This window comes from Heterocephalus glaber, unplaced genomic scaffold (genome assembly GCF_053883595.1).
Source record: "Heterocephalus glaber isolate CG9 unplaced genomic scaffold, H.glaber_assembly_v1.0 deba00001572, whole genome shotgun sequence".
Lineage (NCBI taxonomy): Eukaryota > Metazoa > Chordata > Mammalia > Rodentia > Bathyergidae > Heterocephalus > Heterocephalus glaber.
This window is the reverse complement of record NW_028258357.1, coordinates 24490554-24515958: the sequence shown is the minus strand read 5'-3', so window position 1 is coordinate 24515958 and position 25405 is coordinate 24490554. Positions and strand designations below refer to the sequence as shown.

Here is a 25405-nt window from a genome sequence, read left to right as displayed (position 1 = left end):
CCGGGCACGGCCTATCAGCGACGGGACTGCATGCAGAGGAAGAGTGATGTGGAGCAGAGCGGGTCTCGCACTTGCCCAGTCAGGGAGACGCACAACACAGCGTCACTGCTCCGAGCACTCCAGTGAGCTCCAGGACCACGCAGAGGGCTCCATAAAGCAGAGACTGCTGGGCCCACGCTTAGCTTTCCTCCTCCTGTCGCTCTTGGGTGGAGACCAAGAACCTGCATTTCTGACAAGGTCCCTCCCAGGGGCCAGGAACCCACCTTCAAGAACATCTGCTCTTACAGCAGCAGCAGGAAACTAATGTGGTGTCTCTGGGCAGTGAATATGGAGCCACACAGAGCTGCTTCAGTGGGCTGAGAGCTACAGCCAAGGCTGAAGAGCACTTAGGCTACCCCTGAGGTTGAACTTGAGTCACGTGGGGGTTGTGACAGGTGTGTACTAAAGTGTAAGACGCGAGTACAGAGTACAAGAGGAGTGTGAGAATGACAGCACTGGGGAGGCACACAAGGGGCCACGGCGGGAAGACTCTCTCCTGCTAACACACTTGAAGGTCACCTTCAGACTGAAGGTGACTTAAGCTGGGTAGAATTCAAGTAGATTCATAAACTTGAATGGTGGAAAATACCTTATCTGAATTCTCCAATGAAAATCTGGCTTTACTTTTAAATGAGAGCATCTGCAACAAACCAGATTATTAATAGCAGTAACTATAACTTTTTCAGCATTAGAAATTACAGATATTTCATGTTTTGTTAGTACCACAAAATATCATATGCATATTTCACTACTTTGCAAGTGTGTTGCTGACAGCAGCTCTTAGCCTGCTGAGTATCTAGGCAGTCAATGTGCCAATAAAGGAGTATATATTTTGCTATGTTACAGATTTAAAAAGACTTTTTAATGATTTATTTGAAAGTAATTTTCTTCATAACCCTATATATTTAAATCTCATGCATTTGAAACATACACACACACAAGCCTGTAGGTTAAGAATTATCTAAGAAAAAATGGGAAAATATTGAGAGCTTGCAAAAAAGAAAAATATATGATCAGGTTTCAATTTTATAGAAATCACTTGTGCCTTGTTCAGTAGACTTCATTTCAGTATGGTAACAATGGATGAAGCAAAATTAAATAGCAAGGGTTGGGATGTGGCTGAGCAGTAGAGCATTTGCCTAGCATGTCTGAGGTCCTGGGTCTGATCCTCAGCCCTACCTCTCCCCCGACAAAAGAAAGAGAGAGACAAACAACTGTTCTGAGCCACTAAGATCTGGGAGTTCAATTGCATTGCAGCATAACTTAGCTACCCAGTTGGAACAGAGGGGAATGGCCTGGTTGTACATGGACAGGGGAGAGGAATTTGGCAGAAGGACTCCTGGGCTTCACTGTCAGAAAGATTGGAGTTAAAATCCTTCCAGCACTTACCCACACCCCGAGGGGAGCCAGGGTCCCTGTTCTCAGAAGCCTCCACCTTTGGGGTGTTCATCCAGATACAACGCATCTTGATGACTCCTCTCACTGGGGAGTGGCACTGGTGATGCTTCTCAGGGGCTCCATATGGAGCCAGGATGAGTGCACTCAATTTGGTTAGAGACCTTCCAGTGCAGCCTGACTCATGAATTCAGAAGATACTAACTCAGGCTTCTGCTGGGCGGACATCAATAGCTCGTCCTGTCTAAAGAGGGATGAGAAAAGAAGGCCCTCAGAGACGTGTGAGGTGGCCGCTAGCAGAGCGTCCTGAGGTCTTTCCACTCCCTGGCTTCCATCTTCCCTAAGGTCCCTGCTGCTTCCTCCTTGGCCAAGGACGTGCACACTTATACACATTTTATGACGAAAAACCCCAATCCTCCTACTGTTTTTCTTTAGTAATCTGCAATAGATACCTATAACTTCCACACAGGGAGTGGTAAGAATGGAATTTTCAAACAAAAAACCCATACACTGTGATAAGAGCTATGGTATCGGTCTATTGACTGCTCTGTGAATGGTTTTGAAGCATCTGATCGTCCTAACAACCTGGCAAGCACATTCTCCTTATGCTCTAAGATTGAGAGACAGATGCAATTACAGGTTCCTTTGGCAGGATTTAAACATAAAATCACCCACAAAGATACCATTCTCAAAATACCAGACGCTGCTGAGACTGGATACCCTACAGGGAGTGGTAGGAGGTGGGCTGTTTGGTTTGTGCTCAGAGCCGAGGAGGGCGGACATGGGAAGGAAGAGCCTCCTGCTCTGCTTTCTCCAGACTGCACCTGCTGTCTTGCCGGAAGCAGCCCTCAGCCTCAGAGGCCCCTTGCTGGATTCTGCTAACCAGTGCCAGGCCTGCCTCCTACAGCGAAGACCAGGCGTTCTCACCTTGCTCATCGATGTACAGCATTATCTCCCCCCCGGAACGTTTGGTCTCATTTTTAAACTGACATCTGCTCAGTGGAAACACTACATGAGGGGTGATGAGGCATGACCACGTCCGAGGTTCGTCTGCACTTTTATCGACCTATTCCTCCACTCACCACCCACTCATCAACCCTGCACCAGCCATCCCCCTATGCAGTACATATTTGTTTATTCATGTAAAATGGAACTATCAGATTATAGTTGACAATAATACTGCACATCCTAATAATGTGTTCCAATGACACTAATAGGACTGCATATTCCAAAAGACCTAGAAGAAAGCTTTTTGACTGCTCTCACCATAAGGAAATGATACACATACAAGGTATTGAATATGCTAATTACTGATGTTACTTGTTTGATCATCACAACGTATACACACGGCAGATTATCTCTTTGTGCCTACAGATATACAGTTATTATGTATTGATTAAAAACAACAAGAACACTAGTGAAATGTAATTATCAGGCACCTCTTGTGGGTCAGATCTCATGCTATAGTCACAAGCACAAAGACATTGTAGACACAGAAATAAATACAACGATTCCTGCCTTGCAGGAGTTTCCAGTCTCAGGGCAAGTAAGCGCAAGGACTTTGATCTTTGAGGTGATGGCTGGTTTATTACAAATTGATTAAAACATTCATTGAAATAATGCATGTAAATAAACACTAAGAACAGCCTGGTATTCTGATGCCTTTGTACACAGTATATGTTTCCCATACTTTTACTTTTAACCCATTTGTGTCTTTGTACTTAAGTACAGTGATGCCTTGGTTCATGAGCACTTCTTTTTGCAAACAATTCAGTTTTCAAACAAAAGCTTTCAGAAAAAGTTTGCTTGCATTCACAAACTCCGTATTGGGTGAAAACACCACACCCATCTTCCCCAAAATCGTAAAACAAAATAAATTCATAAGCTGAGGTACCACTGCAGTTTCTCATAAACAGCATATCATCACGTCTTGCTTTTTTTAATCCAATCTGACCATCTCTGGAGCATTATACCATTTTGTTTTAATATAATTATCAATATGGTAGGGTTTTAAACCACCATATTGTACATGTTTCCTTTTTATCCCATCTGTTCTTTATTCTTTTTTTTCTGTCTTCCTTTGAGTTGATTCAGCGTAGTTTTGTATTTCATTCTATCTCTGCTATTGGCTTATTCTCTATGCTTTCATTTACTTTTTTAGTGGCTGCTTTCAATTTTACAACACAGCACTTTGATTCATCACAGTCAACCTTCAAGCCGTATCACCCCACTTTGTGCTGAGCACGAGAGCTATGCAGCACTGACCTCCACTTCCTGTTTCCTGCCCCATGTTCTGGTCACCTGAGCTTTCTTCTACAAATGCTGTAACATAAACCCCACAGCACATTTTAGTACCATCTTATAAAGTCAATTAACAGACTACAAATAAGGAAAAATCACATTTATTTCAATATTTACTACTTCTGGTGGTATTCATTCTTTGTTACAGAGTGAAATTTTCATTCTCTGTATGCCTAAAGACCTTATATTTTCTTGTAATACATGGCAATGTTTTGTAAATTATATCAACTTTTGCTTTTTCAAGAAGGTATTTTTTGTTTTAATTTTTTAAAAATATTATCACCGCATAAGCAATGCTCCTGCTCTACTCTGTGAGTGTGTTGCTTAAATGCTGAGCAGCTTGCATAGACCAGGAGAAGTCACCGTCATCGCTCAGCAGCCTGCTCTGCATATGACATCTTCCTGTCCCTCCCCACCATCCTGCTTTTCTCTTTCCCTCTGGTTTTGGAAACTTAACTATGATGTGTGTTTATGTGACAGTCCTCATGTTTACTCAGGATTCACTGGACTTTTTGTTCTGTGATGACATAAGTTTCATCAACTAGCATCAAAAGAGTTTCTAAACCATTATTCCTTCAAATATCTTTCCTGATTCCTTCCTCCTTCTGGTATCCCAAATTCACACAGTTAGATTGTTTTCCACCAGCCCACAGGACACGAACATTTCCTTACAGCCTATTTTAAAGAATTTGAGTTCCCTGAGCATGCAGCTCCCAAGCTGCAAATTCTCTTGGGCCCCCCCTTCTGGCCTGGGACATTTTGGAGGCCAGGGGAATGAATGCAGACTGACACTGTGCAGCCAGCTGTGCTGTGCATAACCAAGCTGCTTTGCCTCGGACCCAGAAGGCTAGGGTCATCTGCCAGAGCCCCAGATGCCAAGCAATGGAGAAGAATCTCAGTGCACAGTTCTTACAGGCAGCTCCCTGTCACCCCTCACTCCACACGGGGATCATGAGGACCCCGCCCCTCGGATAGAGTCACGCAAGTGCGGCAGGAGCTCTGATTCCAGCCAGGGAGACAGGAGAGGAAGCTGCTTCGCGTGCTGGTGGACAAAGCTTTCTGTTCTCTGGGGGGTGGGTGAGGAGAAGAAAACAGGGTCAGGGTGTGGAGGAGGAAGTTGGGGTACACAGACTCTGCACCGTCATCTCCTGAGATGTTTGGCTGAGTGGCTGTTGGCCTTAGTCCCAAGATCAATGGAAGACGCTGGGAAGAGGGGAGCAGAAATGTGGAAGCACTCGGGTCCCTGTTTGTAATAATGTGGCTGAGTCCCTACATCAGCTAACTCGAAGATAAACTTCCTTATTGCTTTTACCACTTTGAGGCAGAATTTCTGGTGTTTGACACCATTATCTTGGGGGCGGGGTGGAGCTATGAAAAAAGCAGAAAAGGGGAAAATAGAGAGGGGAAATAGAATCAGAAAGAAAGATCTCTTCAAAAGGTGCTTCCTGTGGGCTTCGCGGACTGACAACCCCTCCTGTACCCAAAGATAGCAGAGGTCTCCCAGGGGGAGAGCCTAGAGACAGGCTCGGGCTAAGCAGGAAGCTGGCCGCCGGCAATGTGAGTTCTCTGGGATGCTGGAATAGCTCAGCCCGTGACCACAGCCTCTCATGGTTTCAGGGGGGTCTTAGTCACTTTTCTCATCACTGAGACAAAATACCTGAGGCTCAAAGTTAAAGGGAGGAAAGGTTTATTTAGCTGACAGTTTGTAGAGGTTTCAGTCCATAGCCGGCTGGCTCCAAGGCAGGGTGGCCTGGCAGAGGAGAAACAGTCCACGGCAGGCAGGCAGGTGAGGGCACATGAGCCTCTTTCTGTCCCTGACATTCTCTGCAGGCTCCCTTCCCTAGGGCGGGTGCGGCACTCACACCCTCAGTTCTAGCCAGAACTGTGCCAAACCAATCCGCGGACTGGTTTAGTGATCACATGCCCTTGATCCCAGCACCCCTCACTGCAGATCCAGCCACCCCTGAAAAGCCCCCCATGGCTGCATAGGCTTTGGGGGGACATCTGGACACATGCCAGAACATTCTGCCTGGGCTGGTGCTAAGATTCCTACACCTCCTTCAGCCACGCACGCATGCTGGTCCCACAACTCACAGAGAAAGCACAGGAAAGGGTGACCGAGAGCAGCGAGGAGGAACTGAGGGCCGATCAATGAGAGGGAGGGGCAGAAACAGTATGGGCTTCACCTAAAGAGGAAAGGAGAGGAGAGCAAAGCAAAGAGAAGCGCAGGCAAAAGAAAGAAGAGGCTAAAGGAGCTAACTTCTCTCTCTATATTTCTTCTTTATTTTTATTTATTTATTTTTTTTGAGACAGGATCTCATGATGTAGCCCAGGCTGGTCTCGAACTCACAGCAATCCTACCGCCTCAGCCTCCTGAGGGTATGGATTTCAGGTGTGTACCACCACATCTGGCTTCTCTTAAAATGTAGCTCTGCTCCTGTAACCTGGGCCAGATGAAGTCCCCAGGAGCCTGTGTCCTCGGGTACGGAAGTGGGGTGCTGACGGGTGGCCAGCACCCAGCCGTGCACAGAGCCTCCACAGTAGGGAAATGCCTGTCGATCGAACCCATGGCACGGTGACACCAAGTCCCTGCCTGCGAGTGCCCCCCCCCCCGCACCAACTCCTCCACGTATCAGATACACGTCTGTCCGTGGCCTCCTGCAGTGTCACCTCCTCCCTGCCAAGCACGGTGGTGACAGACGGCGCCCGAGCAGTCAGCCAGATGCCGTGGTCTCTGTCCTCAGGGAGCCAGCTATTCAGAAACGCAGGCAGCCTAGGAAGTGTGAGCTGAGCGGATGGAGTGAGGATGCGGTGCCCAGCCCAGGAAGCTCAGGTTTGGGAGCGGAAGGAAACTGCAGAGCCGGGCAGACCCAGACCTTCCGAGGAGGAGCCAGGCCGGGGCTCACAGAGGCCGAGGGCCCCAGTCAGGCGCACACGGGAGAGGACACGTCCAGAGTGACAGCTGGGGACAAGGGCAGCTGACCAAGAGCCAGAGGTCCAGGCTCCGCAGACCCAGCCGGGAAGAGGGGACCCCAGGGTTGGCTGGGGGGAGACACGGGGGACGCACGACTCAGGAACCTGGGTCATCGTACTTGCTCTGGGACGTCTGACCCTGCGAGAGAATGCAGGAGGTCAGCGGAAGGCAGGCAGTTGGAATAGTCAGGAGGCTGATGCGGCCGTGCAGCATAAGGGGCCTTAATGAGGGAGCGGCTGGTGCAGGAGACATAAAGAGCTTCTGAAAACAAGCCTGGCAGAATCCTGGACAACAGGACGAGGAGCAGGGTCTGTGACTTTCTGGGCTGGGCGGGTGGCGGCACTGTCCGCTGTAGTGTAGACGGCGTGAGGGGGCTGAGAGGGCTCAACCATGGCGAGTGCAGCTGCCCAGGGGACCTCGGCAGAGTCCAGGGGGAGTCGGGAGACCGGCCTGGCCCACCAAGGCCGAGAGGATGCGGGCCACCTGGGCAGAAGAGGCTGCATGGCCGAGGGTCCTGCGGCCAGCATGCCCTGCCCACCCTCCTCCTCTGGCTCCGCTTCTCCTCCCAGGCCTCAGCAGGTGGGACAGGGCTGAGCCCCTCAGAGCGGGACTCACCACAGACTTGGAGGGGAGCTCTCAGCGTCCACAGGCAGCAGCGCAGCCTTCTGCTGCTCCCCTGCACCCTACAGAGACCCCTTTGGGGAGCCAGCCGTTTCTGTGCTGCGGTATTTGCTGCAGTCCTTGCCTTCCACTTTCCCATGGTGTTTGTAAAAATCTTCCTGAGACCCCAGCCTGTCGGGGTCATGTTAAGGGGGTTTTGTCAGGGTGGGGCCTGTGGGGCTTGGTGTGGGTCCCAGGAAGCGCTGTCCCCAAGGGCCCAGCCCTGGCACTGTGGGAAGGTGCTGGAGCCTCACAGCTGGGCGGACTCGGAGGGGCAAAGCAGGGGCCCTGGGCCCCAGTCTCCGCCTCTGTTTCCCTCCAGCCACAAGCAGAGCATCTTCGCTTGGCACGTGCTCCTGCCATGTCGCCCACAGCCAGCCACGTGGTGGGGCTGAAACCTCTGTGACTGCGATCCAGGCACTGTGCCCCAGGGGTCTGTTACGGAAATGTTATGGACTCAAAGCTGAGTCCCAGGGAGGATGGGCTAGGAAGAGATCCCAGGGAGAGCCAAGCGGGGGCCAAGCCCGGCCCAGCCCAGCCCGAAGGCGGCCCCCTGGACACGGATGTGGTGCTCTGTTAGGGAAAGGGAAGGACCCTGGAGTCGGGAGAAACCAATTAACCACACTTCAATGTTGGGAGATCCGAAACTTGCTGCTCGGAGCCTGTTTTCTCACAGGCAAAATGGAAATGATGATACTGGCCAGGCTCGCAGCGTCAGTGCAGACAGCAGGCCCTCACCCGAGGGTGCTGGTCATGGTCCCTGTGGGTGTCCACGCAGTGACAGCATCCAAGGACCAGAACTCAGAGGCTGGGGACCCTGAAGAGAGGACCATGGGAACAAAGGGCAAGAGTAATGTGGGGTTGAAGCCAGGGACAGGTCAGACACAGGGAGCGCACAGGAAGGAGGAGGCGGGCGCAGAGTTGGCTCGGAGATCCAGCCCCAGACCACAGCCTGCCCCTGCCCTGGGCTTCTTCCATTTTTCTTGCTAGGGCACAGATCTAGTCCTGGCCTCAGTTTCCCTGCATGGCCTGAGGCTGGCTCAGGGACCACAGGAAGCAGGTAGACAGAACATAAGGGGGATTTTTATTTCAGTACTAGAGACGGAGATGGAACCTGGGATCTTCACACATTTCCAGCACTTTTTATGCTCTATTTTGAGATAGAGTCTGGCTAAATTGTCCAGGCTGGCCTTGAACTTGGGATCCTCCTGTCTCAGCCTCCTCAAGTAGCTAGGATTACAGGACTGCACCACCATGCCCTGTGATAAGTGTGGTTTCTGATTTTCTCTGGTTGCTGAAGAGCTTGGCAGAGCCTTCACGCTGAGCCTTAGCTGCTGCCAGCGACAACAAGTCCAGATGAAGCCGCAGCTGCATCCCCCACTGAGCACCTTAAGGCCAGGCGAGGGCTGCAGCGGGAGCCCCTCAGCCTCTTGCCCAACTGTCCTGCAGGAGGGAGGCTGTCAGGGCTGTGTCCAGACATCCCCCAAAGCCTCACTCAGTCACGGGCGGGGCTTTCTGAAGGCGGCTGGATCTGGGGTGTGTGGCTGGGGTCAAGAGGAGATGCTGGGATTCAGGGTGCCCCACCCCGGCTGTGAGTGCTACCGTCTCTGAGGGCGGGTCGCCTGGGTAAGGTATAAGGGACAGAAAGAGGTCTCTGCTTGTTGCTTGTCACTTGCTCCTGCTGTTTTTGCTGCCTGCCATGGTCTATTTCTCTTCTGCGATGGCCCTCCGCCACACCACCCTGAATGGAGCCAGCTGATTATGAACTGAAACCTCACAAACTGTGAGCCAAATAAACCTTTCCCCCTTTAACTTCAGGTGTTGGGTGTTTTGTCTCAGCTGTAGGGAACAGGGAAAGGGAACGTTACTAGAACCTCTGCAGTGAGTCCTAGTCTCCTGCGAGCCATGGCAGCACAAGGCGAATTAACTTATTATACAGGAAAGATAGAAAAAGGAGACTTGGAGAAGCTGAGCTTTGGGTCTGATTAGTGCTGCTCTGGGCAGCAAAGACGAAAGCCCTCAGCTTACTGCACCTTTTATTCGGTACATCAGGAGAAACAGATGTAACAGATGACTCGCGAGACTTCAGTACATCGGGATAAACAAAGTATAACAATCCAAGAACAAGGAGGAACTGAGTAGATGTTTGCTCCTCCCAGGATGTTCTCAGCTCCCAGGATATTTCTTGTCCTGGAGCATCACAGCATCACCGGATCATTGAGGTCTCAGTTGTAACTCAAGGCCTAAATGGAATTATGTCTCAGAATGCCATAGCTGGCCTGTAGGCAGAACTAGGCCGAATCAAATGATTTTTCCCTAAAATTAGGTAGCATTGCTCCTGACATATCTCTCTTTCTTTTTGTTTTATGTGAGGGTGTTTTTAGAAAAAGCGAGCACACCCAACAATGGCTTGTCTCTATGTATTGAGAGGATCTATAGTGTTTGACTGGCTCAGCTGTCTATCATAAGCATAATTTCTCTTATTTGGGGCTGTAAAAAGATTAAAAATCTAATAATTTTTTAAAGCAATGTTGGCTAAAAAACTGAAAACTTTTGTTGAACTCAAATAACTATTGTCTTTAGTTATACTTCTCTACTGGGTGTTTAAGACCAAGTTACGGGGAGACCTATATTAAATAAAATCAACCACTTGCTCTCTAACTAGGTCAACTGAGTCTCCACAGGCACTGTCTTGGAACCATGCACAGAGCCTCTTAGCTCCTCTGTCAGTGTCAGCCACCAGGATATGTCACGGCCTTGCTTGACCAAGTTGCCTTCTGCGAAAGCATGGGAGATTGTTTCCCTCCAGGTGACATTCCTTTGGCCCACTTTTTGTTGGATCTTTACTGTTTTGGTGTTCAGCAACCTCCCTGCTCAGGAGGTTGGGTGACTCACCAAAGATGCAGGATCTTGGAGAAGGTTCCCTCATGACCTGGATCTTTTTGCTACTGTTGTTGACCTTGGAGGGCCAGGGCCAAAATATTGGCTGCCTTCTTAGCCCAGATACCTCTTTAGTTTTGGCCTCTAAACTTTGGTTGTTGAACACCCAGAAGAGAAGGTCAATAACATTAGCATTGTAAGAGGAGTAGTGGACTCAACTATTATAATTTTACCTGGATATTAAGCATTTTGGAATAAAAATATAGTTAAACCGTTATTATTGCCAATTATGGTTGTTCTTGTGGTTGGATCTGTAAGTAGCTATCTTTTTATAGAACGTCATCTAAGGAAAATAAATCAGCCTACAAGTGTGCTTATTATCATAGGTGCTGGAGCGTAAGAGAAGGGCAAATATCTGAATCAAAGGTTATTACCATACACAATATATTGGAAGACCCATACAATTAGAGGGCATGAATACACTTTGTACACCAGAAAAGGAACAATAATCAATATCACAGTTATGTTCTCCAATGTAGTTTGGTACCAAAATCATCTTTCTAATAACACTCTTTTGTTTATGCCACAGAAATTAATCTTTTGAAGATGATCAATGTAGACATATCACAATAACATTTTTAGAATTTAGCCAATATAAACATTTTATAATAACATATTTAGAACTTAAACTTCAGTGATAACCAATGTAATCAATTTATAATAACATAGACGGTATTTATTGTGGTGTGTCTCCCATAAGATTATGAAAATTACTAGCGGGTCCCTTTAGTGAATTAAGATCAGAATAATTATTTTCTGGGCGGCAGCTTCTTTATCACCAAAGGGAGTACCCACAGTCTCTGTGTACTTTGACAAATAAATCTCGATGCCACTTTGATCAGTTAGCAACCTGGGGGAAGAAGGGCATGCCTTTAATTTAATAACACTTATCTGTAAGCCAATTTAATAATAGGTGAATATCTTTTAAGGAAAAAATTGTTTTTTCAAAGGGTGAAAAGGAAAAGAGGAAAAAAATTTTGAGCTCAACTGTACAGACGGACAAACAAACATATAAGATGATTTATAAAATTAGAGTGCACTCAAATATATTTGGCCAAATCAAATTATAATATCCCTTTTATGGTTTTTAGGTTTATAATTGTATATAAGACTGGTCAAAAACTTTTGTAGTCAATTAACAGAGATCTCTTAAGATTAGAATCAGAAGGAATGGAAGCACTTATACCTATAACTGTAAAAAGAACATTTTCAAGTTGTCCTTCCCTTTTTTTTAACCATAAATCTATAATTATTCTTTCTCTGGGGACATCATTTCAATCCTGGACCCCACTGTGGATTTGTTGGTCCTTGCTGGTGAGGTGGGTCGCTCAGGTGCAGCTGGCTCATTGCTCTCAGCAGGGGTGCTATCACCCATTCTCCAAGATGTTGGTGGTTCCACCAGTGTGACCCACAATCGCTCACTCCAGGAGGGCAGCCACAAGGTTTCATCCTTATGTGTCAGGACACAGGCAAAATGTCTCCCCCAAGTTATTAAGGCAGGAGCAATTTTTTGACATATGGCCTTTTGTAATCTTAAAAACAAGTTTAATAATTTAGGTTTTAAGGTAGAGCAAGCCATAGCACTTTCCACTCTTTGAGTCAAACCAACTGCATAAATGGAATCACTCAAAATATTAAGAGGTTGGGAAGGGAAGTTTTCAATCACAAATATAATGGCTAGCAACTCTGACCTCTGAGCAGAGAGACCAGGTGTAGGCAACACATAGCTAAAGGAAGAGCTCCAAACTGCTGCTTGGCCCTTAGAGGAGCCCTTGGTAAAATAGGTTGAGGCACCTTGCAACGGCTGAAATTGAGTAGTCTTGGGGAGAATAAACTCATGACGCGAAAAAAGCTGAAACAGAGGATCACCAGGGTAATGATTATCTACCTGTCCATAAAATCTGCAAAGGCTACTTGGCAATACAAAGCAGTTTGTAGCAGCATCTGCATTTGAGCCTTATCAATTGGGATAATGATGAAATGAGGGTCAGCACCAAATAATTGTCGGGTATGATTACGTCCCAGGGAAACTATTTTTGCAATTTGTTCTAGATATAATTGTAGAGATTTCACTAACTGGTTAGATAAAAACAACAATTCCATGGGAAAGACTTATTTCTCATACCATTGCCCTATTAAGCCTGTAGGTGAGTAGGGGGTGTTAAGCACAAACAAATGAACTGGATAATTAGAGCTGATAAGAAAAACCTGCCAGTTATGTAGTCTTTGTTCTATTAATTGTAACTCCTTTTGTGCCTCTGGAGTTAATCTTCAAGGGGAATTAAGATCAGAATCTCCCTGTAATATTTCATATAAATTCAGCAATTGAAAAGTTACTGTACCTATTTTAGCCCTAATCCAATAAAAGGCAAATCGAGGTCGGCCGGTCAGTCAGCCACAAAGAAATGTTGAAAAAGCAGTCTCCTAAATCTGTAAGTGGACACTTCTGGGAGATTGCCACTGGGTTTGGTAAGCCGGGTTGCAGTGCCCCCATTGGAATGAGGTTTGCATTAACTGCATGTAAGTCCTGAAGCAAACGCCATTTGCCTGACCTTTTAGGAATAACTCCAAGGGCTCACAGATGGTTCTAAATGCCCCCTGTTAACTTGTTCTAATATGAGTAGCTCTAGAATGGTTAGTTTCTCCTACGGTAGGGGCCATTGATTAAGCCAAATGGGATCATTTGATTTCTATTGTAAAGGCAAAGCTGCCTTGGGCGGAGAAACTTCTTCAATAGCCCCAACTAAAAATTTTGATCATATCCAATCCCAAAGCAATTATTGTTTTGTTTCTGTTCTCTAGGCTGTGTTGTTCCCTGAAGTTGCTTGCCTAATCCTTTTCCTGGTGCATATCCCATTTTAGATATCATCTGTTGGCCCAGTGAAGTTTCAGGGGGCAAAGTAGTCACTGTGACTCTCCGTTCTTCCAACAAATCTCTGCCCCATAAATTTACAGGCACGGGAGCTATGGAAGGACAAATATGTCCCGATTGACCCTTGGGCCCTTCATGAGGCAGGGGAGTGGAGCTTTGCAAAACTTGTGGGGGGGGGCGCCAAGGCCTACCAGCGATGTTTTAGTTGGGTTTTCCCCCCAAGATGACGGCCAAAACCATGTGCCAATCACGGACACATCCACTCCTGTGTCTATCAGCCCTGTAAAGAATTTGCCATTCAATTTAATTTTGCACATGGGCCAGTTTTTGGAAATCTCTTGGGTGAAATAAATCTCTTCTTGAGGAATTTCTGGCTGAGGATCCTCTCAGGAATTTTAAAAGCTAACATCATTTAATTTTGGTTTAGGCAAAAGCAATATAATCTCCTTGTTCTATGACCCAGAGTCCTGTGGCGCTAACAGGGACACACAATTCAGAGGTACAATCAGAATCAACAACAGCCAGAATAACAGTGATGCCTTTCAAAGTTACAGAGAATTTTCCAAGTCTCAAACCAATGGTTCCGGGGGGTGGGGGTCCATGAATTCCTGTGGGGACAGATACTGGAGTCTCCCCTCCCAGCAGGTGACCTCTCTGAGCAGCAGGAAGATCTATTCCTGAGCTCTCCAGTGTTCCCCTGACGAGGGAAGAAATGTCCCTCCGGACACCCACGCTGTCTGATTCTGTACTTGCGCACGGGTCTGAACCGGGTACGGCTGACTCAGGGGCACTGGGGCCCCCTGGCCCTGATCCCCTATAGTTTTCTGGGCCCAATCCCCATGTTCCTGGCAGCAGTGTCCCATCCCTATCCTATGTGGAGCGGCAGGCTTTAGCCCAGTGGATGCCTGTTTGACAGGGAGGCAAGGGCCGGGCGGTAACTGATGTTCTCTGGATGCCTGACTCAGTGGCCCTGGGTCGGCTTGTAAGGCCCCTTTCATTTCACCGTTTTCATTGCCAGCCTATTCTGGTGGGGCCTGGGTTCCAAGCTGAATGGGCAGATGAAGAGCAGGCCTATCTGCCCTGTTCCCCACCTCAGGGAGGGAGCATTGTATCTGCTCCATTCATACAAGGCGTTCTCGCTGGAAGGATGGAGTGCATGGCTTTGATCTGCTGAGAAGGTTCTGTTCTACTTCCAGTCTCCTGATAGCTTTGACCATGAACAGCTGTAGAATTTAGTCCAATACTTTTTCTCCAACTCGTGACAGGATCCTATGGCTTTTCCCTTCCTCTGTTAAAATGATGACTTTTGGTCAAACTGGTCTTATTATTATTATTATTATTATTTTGGTACCGGGGATTGAACTCAGGTCCTTGCGCTTGCACAGCAGGTGGCAAAACCACTGAGCTAAATCCCCGGCCCTAAAATGATGACTTTTGGGGGTGGATCTTCCAATGCTGAACCAACACTGCCATCCCTATAACAAAACCACTTTCTACGTCCTGCCAGATCTGACTTCTAATAGTTTGTGTTGTTAAACAAATTTCTATCTATGTTCATACTTTTTTCTTCTATTATCTTTATCCAGTTTTAGGATTAGCACAATGTTGAGTTCCTAAAATGAGGGGAGAAGTGTTCCTTCTTTTTTCTGCTTTATATGTTTGATATAATTTATCAGTTAAAATGCATATGAGCCTGTTGTTGTCATATAGGTAGGTTTTCAAGCTAGGAATATACTTTCTTTAATAGGTGCTATTCAAATTTTATATTTCCTCCAGAGTCAGTTTCATTAATTTGTCTTCTAAGGAACTTCTTAGAAGTTGTCAAATTTATTTCAAAAAAGATTTTTGTAATATGCTTTCTACATCCTTTTAAATTCTGTAAAATCTGTGGTAATGTCTCCTAGATCTTAATATTGTAATTTTAAAAATATGTAACTGATATTGTGTAACAGGAAGAAAAGGTCTAAAAGAGCAGGGGAAGTGGGAGGGGTAGGGGAAGGGAAAAAAGGGAAAAGAAAAATATGAGAAAAGGAAAAAAAATGGAAACAAGGTCTTTGCAAATAGGGAAGGGTGGAGGGGGTGAAGGGAGGGCAAGGGAAGGGGAAAAGAAATAAGAACCAAGAGACTCATGTAATGGTACAAGATCCCAATGATGAATGTAACTGTATTTTATACCTAAAATGTACCAATAAAGTTAATGCGGGGAAAAAAAAGAAAACTAAAAAAAAAAATAAAATTAAACCCCTAAGATCCCTAAAAAAAAAAAAAAGGAAAAAAAAAGAAAAGTCACCCGTGTCCGATAACATGTTGATAGTAACTTCTCTCGACTGAGCATCTCCCTGAGCATTTTTATGAGCCTGTTCCCTGATTAAAGAACGAAGTTCCACCTCAAAGTGGAGATACTGACCAGGGGACAGGCACGTTTTCGCAAGGTGAAAAACGTCATGAGGAACCAGAGGATAAGTCTGAAGTACATTGTCCAACAAACACACTGTGTAGGGGCTTTGGACGCCATTCGTTAGCACGCTCTGCCTGAGGTCCTTCAGGATGTTAAAATCAAATGAGGCGAGAACATACGTGTCCACCTCTGAGCTGTCAGGATCAGGCAAGACTGAGACAGGACAGCACAGAGGGTCTCCCACCGCCTTGGTCCATGTCACAGCCTTTGGCGGGGCACGGCGATAGGGAGGGAGTGGCCCCAGAAGAGGGCTTCACAAGGGGGCAGCTAGACCTCTGTGAGATGGCTGAGGGGCTAGAGAGTTAGGGTCTTCCTCAGTGCACTGTGGGGGTGGAGCAAAAGCCGCAGTGAGATGAAAGCAAACCGGAGACGAAGCCGAACAAGGGGAAGCCTGGACAGAAGGGCAGGTGGCGGGGGGATAGCCGAGGTCTCCTGAACTGACTGAGAGAATCTGAGAGCAGAGCGTACTAAGGCCCAAGTGGGGAGCGTTCGGGGGAGAGACGATCACCCCTTCGCCGGGCCTCACGAACGGTACCTACGCGTTCCCATGCTATTAAGTTAGTTGTCCCTTCCCGGGGAAAAGATGGGCCGTACATTTGTATGTCTTTTAACAAATCTATCACAGCACCCTTAGGTACTGGGTACATAGCTTGCTTTAACAGCGACTTAAGTAATTTGGCAAAGTTATGCTGTTCTGTTGACAGAGACTGACCCATAGTTGTAACTCAGCAAAGATAGAAAATTACCCCCAGCTGGACACTCTTACCACCAGTGTCCCTCGTCCGACTCCAGAAATCGTCCTGGGAGATCCGTGTGCTGTCTCTTTTACTCCGAGTTTGTCTCACAGGCGAGTTCACCCCTGGATCTGATTCACATCCATGTCGGGTGCCAAATGTAGGGAACAGGGGAAGGGGACGTTACCAGAACCTCTGCAGTGAGTCCTGGTCTCCCGTGAGCTACGGCAGCACACGGCGAATTACAGGAAAGGTAGAAAAATCAGACTGAGAAGAAGCTGAGCTTTGGGTCTGACCAGTGCTGCTCTGGGCGGCAAAGACGAAAGCCTGCAGCTTACCACACCTTTCATTCAGTACATCCGGAGAAACAAATAGATGTAACAAATGACTTGCAGAGAGTTCAGTATATTGGGATAAACAAAGTGTAACAATCCAAGAACAATGAGGAACTGAGTAGAGGAAGATTTTGTTCCTCCCAGGATGTCTTCAGCTGGTGTGATCTCGTCCTGGAGCATCACAGCATCACCGGATCATTGAGGTCTCAGTTGTAACCAGAGGCCAAAATGCAATTATGTCTCAAAATGCCATAGCTGGCCTGTAGGCAGGAGAACTAGGCCTCATCAAATGGTTTTCGCTAAAACTATGTAGCATTGCTCCCGACACTCAGCAATGAGAGAAGTGACTGAGACAGAGGGGCCACCTCCTGGGTGCCCAGCTGGAGGGAGGCAGACGCCAAGAAGCAGGTGTATCTGCAAGCCCCCCGGTTGTGCACACTGATCAGGCCAGCGCTGAAGGGATCACTAAAACCGCCAAGCACAGGGCTCCAAACTCCAATGCCCTCAGCTCAATCTGAACTCCTCTGTCCCGGATCAGAGCAGCTCTGCCCCGCCCCCGCCCCCCCCCCCCCCCCAGCACTCAGCTCTCTCCTGTGGGCACAGGTCCCATGTGGTCCAAGGCCATGAGCTTCCAGACACATTTGGGAGGATGGAAAGTCACCTCCCGGCTCCAGAACGGGAGTGCGGGACAAGCAGCCCTGGAGCTGCTGCGTCAGGATGACTCATGTGGGGGGAGGCACTGCAGCCCCTAAAGGAAACAAACTGTCCTCGAGGTCCAGCAGGGCCCAGCAGTGAGCCAGTGTCGACCAGGTTCTCACTGCTTGAAATGCCAGTGCTTCTTCCTGGTTCGCTAAGAAACCCCTCGGGTTCTCCTCCCTCTGGGGCCCACAGGATGTCCTTACTGCCACACCCTCTCTGAGCTGGGTTGGAGGCCCTGGGGAGCTGACTGAGCCTCTCTGTCCCTGGTAAGGTGGGAGAGCCCCAGACTCATGCTCCCTGTGCGCTCGGCCCAGCGCTGGCATGTGGTGGGCACTGATGGCTGTGGCATTCAAGAAGGGCCAGTGGAAGGGGAGCTGGTGCTGGTACTTGTGCTGTTCAGTGTTGTATGGACACCTGAGCAGCCCAGCACGCCCAGACCACAGGCTCTGGAGACATCTGTGAGGGTTTCCCAGTGAGGCTGCATTGGCACAGGGACTCCGGCAAGCACACAGCCCTCCCCAAGCTGGGCGGCTGTCAGAGAATCCCTTGAGGGTCTCAGTATCCCAAGAGGAGGAGCCAGGAGGAACCTGACCTTTCCTGACTCACTGTGTGAGCTGGCACATCCCACCCACCTGCTCCCATACCAGACTGTGGCACTCACTGCCAGCAGCCAGCTGCCCCGGTCCAGGCCTTCAGATCACACTTAATCGGCCCATGGACCCCTCTGGGTCTCCGTGCATGGACAGACCCTGTGGGCTTCTCAGAGTCCACAAGCCTGTGACATGGTTCCTCCCAGCTGCTCTCTCTCCTCTCACTCTACATGCACACTTTCCTGGGATTCGACCAACTGTGACCAGAAGCACTGGGGGAGGAAGGCGGCGGCACCAAACATGTGCGGATTTCCCTCTTCATTCTTCCCCAAACAATAGCCTGTAGCTATTTACATCAAGTCTATGTGGCATTGGGCATTATGGGAGATTTAAAAGGATGCAGGAGGGTGTCTGAGGCTACATGGCATTTTAAATAAGCAGCTTGAGCACCGTGGATTTTAGTGGGGGCCCTGGATGCAGTCCCCATGGGAACCCAGGGAGGACCTGTCTGTCCTACTGGCTCTGTTTCTCTGGGAAGCTCTGGCCTTAGGGGATTTCACCCAACTCTAATTCTGAACAAGTCCACCCTCACCCGAAACTCTCTTCCTTGCTCTGCAGCCTGGAATGAGTTGTGGGAGATCAGTTCTCCCAGAACTCGAGTCTAACAAGGTCCCTTGAGGGCAGACCTAGCCGGGTGTGGTGTAAGAGGAAAGAGTGACAGAGACATGACAGCCAGACTGAGACTTTCTATTAGAGGAGCTGGCAGAGAAGTGAACAGGCAAAGTCAAAGCACTGCCCCACCAGTGAGTCCTACACAGGCCTGTGGCATTGCACCTTGCTGGTTGCGTTGTCAGCAGCCTAGGAGCCTGACAGGAGTGACAGAGCAGAGTTAGGGTCAGCACGAGTAGGAACAGAACTGGAGAGGGGCGAGAGAGGAAGGTTCTATTATGATGTCGTGTGTCTCTGGGGAACTGAACTGCTTCCTCTTGAGTTCTGGCTGCCTAGGAACATGACGCAAGCTCTGCTGCACCTTCCGGCTGTGTGGGTCCCAGGAGAGGGCAGGGCGCCAGTTAGGAGGATCCGGATCTGGTGCCACTGTCAGTCTCAGCTGCAATCCTGGTTCCCATGTAACAGTCACCGGTCCCCTGCTGCCGCCCTGACCTGGTCCCTGGCCACCAGGCTGCACCAGGTGGACAGAACAGTGCCCCGGGGGCCAAGAGAGAGCACTTCTCTTCCCTCCTAGTAGAGCTGGTCCCTGACATCCCTGCCACCCCACGCTCCTCCCACTGCAGCAGCTGGTGCCCCTCAGGATACACAGCAGTGCCCTCAGTCTGGCCTGCCACAGAGTTCTCTTGTCACGCCTGTCCTGGCCTGGCTTCCCTTCTGCAGCACCACACTGAGCTCACTAAAGAGGCCAGGTGTGTGCTGTGGCAGTGGAGAGCTGCTTTAGTGCATAGAGCCCTGAGGACACGTGTTTGTGGGCATTTTGCACCTTCTGATTACTTCCTCACGTTCTCACGTGTGAAGCAGGCCACTGGCAGGTGAGTATTTCTCTTTTCACAGAGTAGTAGCCAAGTTGCAGAGAAATCCCCGCGCTCGGCAAGGACAGCTCGAGCTGCAGTATTCTCTGGCTACTAACCTGCAGATGGGTCTTTGCCAACGCACTTAGCTTTCCCAGGCCTCAGTTTTCTCGGCCCCAAAATCAAGGCAGTAAGACCAACCTTAAAGAGCTTGATCCATAAGCTGACCATAATGCTTTGTGAGCTCTAAAGTTCCAGGCCGCTGGTGATGGTGTGACGGGCAGAGGCCGAGCCAGACTCCCTGGGTTCCAGTCCTGCCCTCCTCCCTCACTCCAGGCCTGGGGGAGGTTGCTTATTTCCTGTGGATCCATCATCTGGAGATGGAAAACCATAGAGCATATTTGAGGTTTATTTTGAGGGTTGGGCTGAATAGTGCAGGGCAGTACCTGGCAGAGAGGCCGAGCAGAGCAAAGGTGCCACCCACAGCTGCCCTCACCCTCATCGTCACCATTAACCTCTAGTAACAACCTCAGGCCTGGTTCTAGGACACCTGGTCTGGTGCAACACACATCCTCTGTCCGCTGTGACCTCAGCCCTGACCTCAGACCAGAGGTCAGGGCTGGTGCGCTGGTTCCGTGGCACCCCCTTCTGTGTCCACAGACAGGAGTGTTGGGGCTCCCAGAGGGCTGGAGTCATTAGAGGTGGAGTGGGCTTGGGTAAAAGCTGAGAGTCCAGCCTCAGCTCCTCCCTGGGCTCTCGGTCCCTGCTCCTTCCACACCTGCGTCAGAGAGGCACAGGTCTTGGCACAGCAAGGACGTGGGCAAAGATCTAGCTCACCCCACCACTCGGATGGGTGGGAGAGTCCCGACACAGGGGAGGGGTGGCCGGGTACAGGGACATGGCGACAAGGCAGGCTCCTCCCCCTTAGCACAGGCCTCGCCTCACAGCCTCCCGAGGAACCTCGGGCTCTGAAAGGGGAAAGGCGAACTACTGGCTGGAAAGTCATAGCAGAAGCTAACACTGATTGCTTTTAGGAGCTGGTATTTCCATGCATGATCACCTCATATAATTTTCATAAAACAAAACAAAAAAGTGACAACCCAAAGTATAAATGAATCAGGGAGCAAAATAAAGTACATGTAATAGGGAACCGGGAGATCTCCTGCAAGAGACAGGGAGCGGGAGGGGAGTTCCGGTGTGAGGAGCGTGACCATCAGGCCCCGCGCACATGGACTAATAACAACAAAAGTGAAAAAGCGAGCAAGGTGAACAAATGACAGTCTGGAAGATAAAGCTCACACAGCCAGAAAGCAGAAGAACTGGTGTCAAGCTCACGATTCCTGCTAATGTGGAAGCAGGGACTCTTATCTGCTACAGTGGCCTCAGTTTGGAACAGTCCCCAGCGCGCAGTACTTGCACCATGAACATTTTTAAACACAAAAATAGAGATGACATTGGCAAGACGGTACAGGAGGAGACACCAACCTTCACTCTCCTCCAAAGACAATGAATAGACCACTTTAGACTGAGAGCCTGGTAGAGCCCAAAGCTCTGGTCAAGTAAGTGCAGAAATGCCCTGGAGGACAACCCCACCAAGCGGCTGGGGAGATCAGCCCTCTGCCTCCACCGAGAGAGCTGGATGCCTCGAGCAGGGCAGGAGCTCAGTACTGACAGGGGGCAGAGGCCGCTGCAGCTCCCAGCTCCCACTGAGCAGGAGATGCCACCAGTTCCCTCAGCCTGTGTCCCAAGACCCGGAGCCCCCACCAGGTGGAACATGCACTCCAGGTCCCAGCCCTGCAGACCCAGGACACCCGGCCAGTCCTGAGACCCAGAGCCACTGCTACAGAAATGGGAGCCACACCAGGCCCCAGGTCTGAGCCCAACTGCACTGCCCTGAAGAACTAACGTGCACCCAGATGCCGGAGCTGGGCAGCACTCGGGCCTGTCCCTGGGCCCCGGGCTGCGAGTGTCCCACTACATTGCTCCCTGTACACTGCTGCAGGAAGCAGGAGGGTGCATGTGCTTGGGGCACAGCCCAGCCCGCCCCCCCAGAGCCAGGAGGCTGCACCCCACGGGTACTGTATGTGTCTCGGACACTGGTGCCAACCCTGCAGAGAGCACATGGGCATGCCAGACCCAGCACCCAGAGAGACCTCGGGGCTAACGTCCCAGGGGATAAAAAGAAACCAGGAGGACCACACAGGCCTGCCGCAAAGACTCCAGCAAGACAATGCTCCACCTCCCCTCATGGAGCCAGAGTTGCTGTTCACCGCCCAGCTGCCCTCAGCAGACTCCTGCACAACATTCTTCCCCATGAAACCAGCCCCATGGTCAGTGAGGCCACAGCACCATTGGTCCACAGGTCTCCCGGGAAGACAGTGGGAGACAGCAGGACACACCCACACCGAGGAAGCACCGACTTCTGAGTGGCTCATCCCCAAGAAGTGGAGGTCTGTGGGCTGCCTGGCCAATAATTCAAAGCAATTGTTCTGAACTGTAAAGAGCAGGGAGAAACAATTCAAAGAAAACTCAGGAAAGCAATAAACAAACTAACAAAGGCTAGCTGTTTAACAGAGAAACTGAAACCCTAATAGAGAGCCAAACAATTCTGAAGCTGGAGGACACAACAAAGAAATGAAGAGCACAGTAGTGTCAATAAAGAAGAAGGAATCTGTGAATTCAAAGGCAGGCCACTTGAAATTATATAATCAGAGGAGAAAAAGAAAAATATAGCAAAAAGGAAGAAACATACCTACCTGAACCACAAACTCCAATGTCATTCTATATGCTAAAAGGGTTCATTTATACCACTAGTTTATCTAAGTTCATTGCAAAGAAAGTTTGTATTTTTCTGGCTGTTCATTTTTTGTAAGAATCTTTTTGTGTATGTCTTGTAGTCTAAATAACTACTTTGAAGATACTACATGGTATAATAACTATTGTTATTCTCTTATTATTTGATTATGATATCTTGTTTTATTTTTTCATAAAATAAAAAATTTTTTAAAAGCAAAATTGAAAAGGATTTAAGAAAACCTACAGGATTTATGGAACACCATCAAAAGAGCTAAATTCATATTTTGGAGTTCTTAAAGCAAAAGAGTGTGAGAAAGCTTGCTTTTAAAAAATAAGAGTGGCAGTCCCCTCCTGTGGCTTCTCCCACCTGCTGTGGCACTGTGACCTGCGAAGTGTGGGGTCTGCGGGGAGAAGACTGGAAACCCCAGCAGTCAAAATAGAACTGTTGACATTCAAGGATATGGCCACTGATCTCTCTTTAGAGGAATGGGAGTGCCTGGACCCTGCTCAGCAGAATCTGTACAGGGATGTGATGTTAGAAAACTACAGAACTAGGTCTAGCTGATTCTAAGCTACACCTGATAACCCTTCTGGAGCAAAGCAAAGAACTTTGAATTGTGAAGAGTCAAGATACAGCAGCCATGTATTCAGCTATGTCTTATACCCAAGGATTTTCATCACAGCAGGGCATAAAACATTCATTCCAAAAAGTGATCCATCAAAGATACAGAAATTGTGGCATTACCAATTTATACTTAAGAAAAGACTGGGAAATTGTTGGTGAGTATGAAGGGGAGAATCCATGTTTTAATGGACATAACCAATATGTGACAACTAAAGACAACAGAAATATTACTGCCAAAAGTGATAAAGAACACATAACATCTCAGAAAATATTTGAATTTTTGCCACTTACTTTGAATGACCAACGTGTTTCTATAACTAATGATTCACATCCAATTACAAAACATAAGCTTTCTCTCAAAGAAAATTTGGAAAAGCCAAAATTAGATCCAGTCAATGGTTCAGTTAACTATTTGAACAATTTCAAAGGTAGTGTTGGATTCAATTTTCATTCAGGCATTTCTATAGACAAGAGATTGAAAATGGATGAACAAAGTTCTAAATATTGTCAATTTGACAAATCCTTTAAGAGAAGTTCATTATTCAATAATCAACAAATATGTCTACTGTGTGCAAAAATGTACAGTTTGAATAAATACAAGAAGGTGTTTACACACCCATTAGTGTTCAAGCAAAACCCATATACAGATCTTTTGGAAACTCAGGACATCTATAACGAACATGAGAAGGCCTCTTGTGAGGGGTCTATTCTAAATAATTACCAGGATATTTATACTGGACAGAAACTTTGCCAATGTAAAGAAATTTATAAAATCATAAACCAGGACTCAAACCCTAGTAAGCATCAGTGTACACATTTTCAAAAAAACATTTAGAAGTGTGATAAATGTTGCAAAGTCTTTGACCAGTGCCCAAAACTTACTTTTTCATCAAAGTATCCATATTCAACACAACCTTTCTAAGACTATAGACTTAGCATTTGCTAATGATTCTGCCTTTCATAAACACCAGAGAATTCATACTGAAGAGAAACACAACAAATGTAAAGAATGTGACAAAACCTTTCATCAGAGCTCAACCCTTAAGAGACTTTACAAATGTAAAGATTGTGACAGAGTCTTTAAATATTGCTCAACACTGACTTGACACCAGAAAATTCATACTGGAGAGAAGCCTTACAAATGTGAACAGTGTGGCAAAGCCTTTAAATATTGCTCAACTATTAATCAACATCAGAGAATTCATACTGGAGAGACACCTTTCCTGTGTAAAGAATGTGGCAAAGCTTTTAATCAATGGTCAAATCTTACCGAGCGCCAGAAAAGTCATACTGGAGAGAAACCCTTCCAATGAAAAGATTGTGACAGAGTCTTTTATCAAAATTCAGCCCTTAATCAACACCAAAGAATTCATACTGGAGAGAAACTCTACAAATGTAAAGAGTGTGGCAAAGCCTTTAACCAAACTTCAACCCTTAAAAAACACCACATAATTCATAGTGGACAGAAACCCTACAAGTGTAAAGAGTGTAATAAAACTTTCCATAGTTCCTCAAACTTAACTCAACATGAGGGAATTCATACTGGAGAAAAACCCCACAAATGTAAAGAGTGTGTCAAAGCCTTTGATTGAAGTTCCACACTTACTCAGCACCAGAGAATTCATACTGGAGAGAAACCCTACAAATGTACCAGATGTGGCAAAGCCTTTAATCTAAGTTCAAGTCTTACTAGACACCAGAAAATTCATACTTGATTGAAATGCAAATGCAATGGTTGTGGCAGAACTAGAGCATAGAATATGTATTAGAAACACTAGAAATGTAATGCATGTAGCAAAGCCTTTGATGAAATTTCAATCTTTACTGGACACTAGAGAATTCACATGGGAAAAATGCTGTACAGGTATGAAGATTGTGGCAGAGCCTTTAATCAAATCTTAAAGCTTATTATAAATGCCTGTTTTTTAGTTCCATTTTTGCAAACTGGATAAAGAACAACTTTTAAATTAGTCATTGTATCAGAAGAACAAAACTTTCTGATGGTTGTTAAAGGTTTGTTTCACAGAAAAAATAATAATAAGAGTGGCAAAAATTGTTACAATTACAAGGAGTAATAAAAACGGGTTTGACAGAAAACTTGGCTACATCTCTAGTAACCTTTGATGTGCACACATCCACATATACATACACATATACATATACATACATGTACATATATACGTACACATGCACATACACATATACATGAGTGCTTGGGCAACACATCACATACACATATACATAAAACCAGAGACAGATTGCTTAGGTAATATGTTCAAAATTTTAAATACATATTAAAATAGACAGTATACAATTTTCTTTCAACTATTTATGGAGCATTAAATTAAAAAATAAAGGGGTGGGGATTTAGCTCAGTGGTTCTGCTGCCTGCCTCATACGCACAAGGTCCCAGGTTCAATCCCTGGTACCAAAAAAATAAATAAATAAAACTAATTGCATGTTAATT

The 25405-nt window shown here is 47.4% G+C and overlaps 1 long non-coding RNA gene and 1 pseudogene across 2 annotated transcripts in view; one reads left to right on the top strand and one right to left on the bottom strand.

Moving 5' to 3' along the window:
• LOC110349152 (uncharacterized) overlaps nucleotides 1–25405 on the bottom strand; it is a 222741-nt gene that overhangs the window by 66548 nt on the left and 130788 nt on the right. The gene's annotated exons all lie outside the window — the stretch shown is intronic.
• LOC101698828 (uncharacterized) lies at nucleotides 7100–25072 on the top strand (annotated as a pseudogene).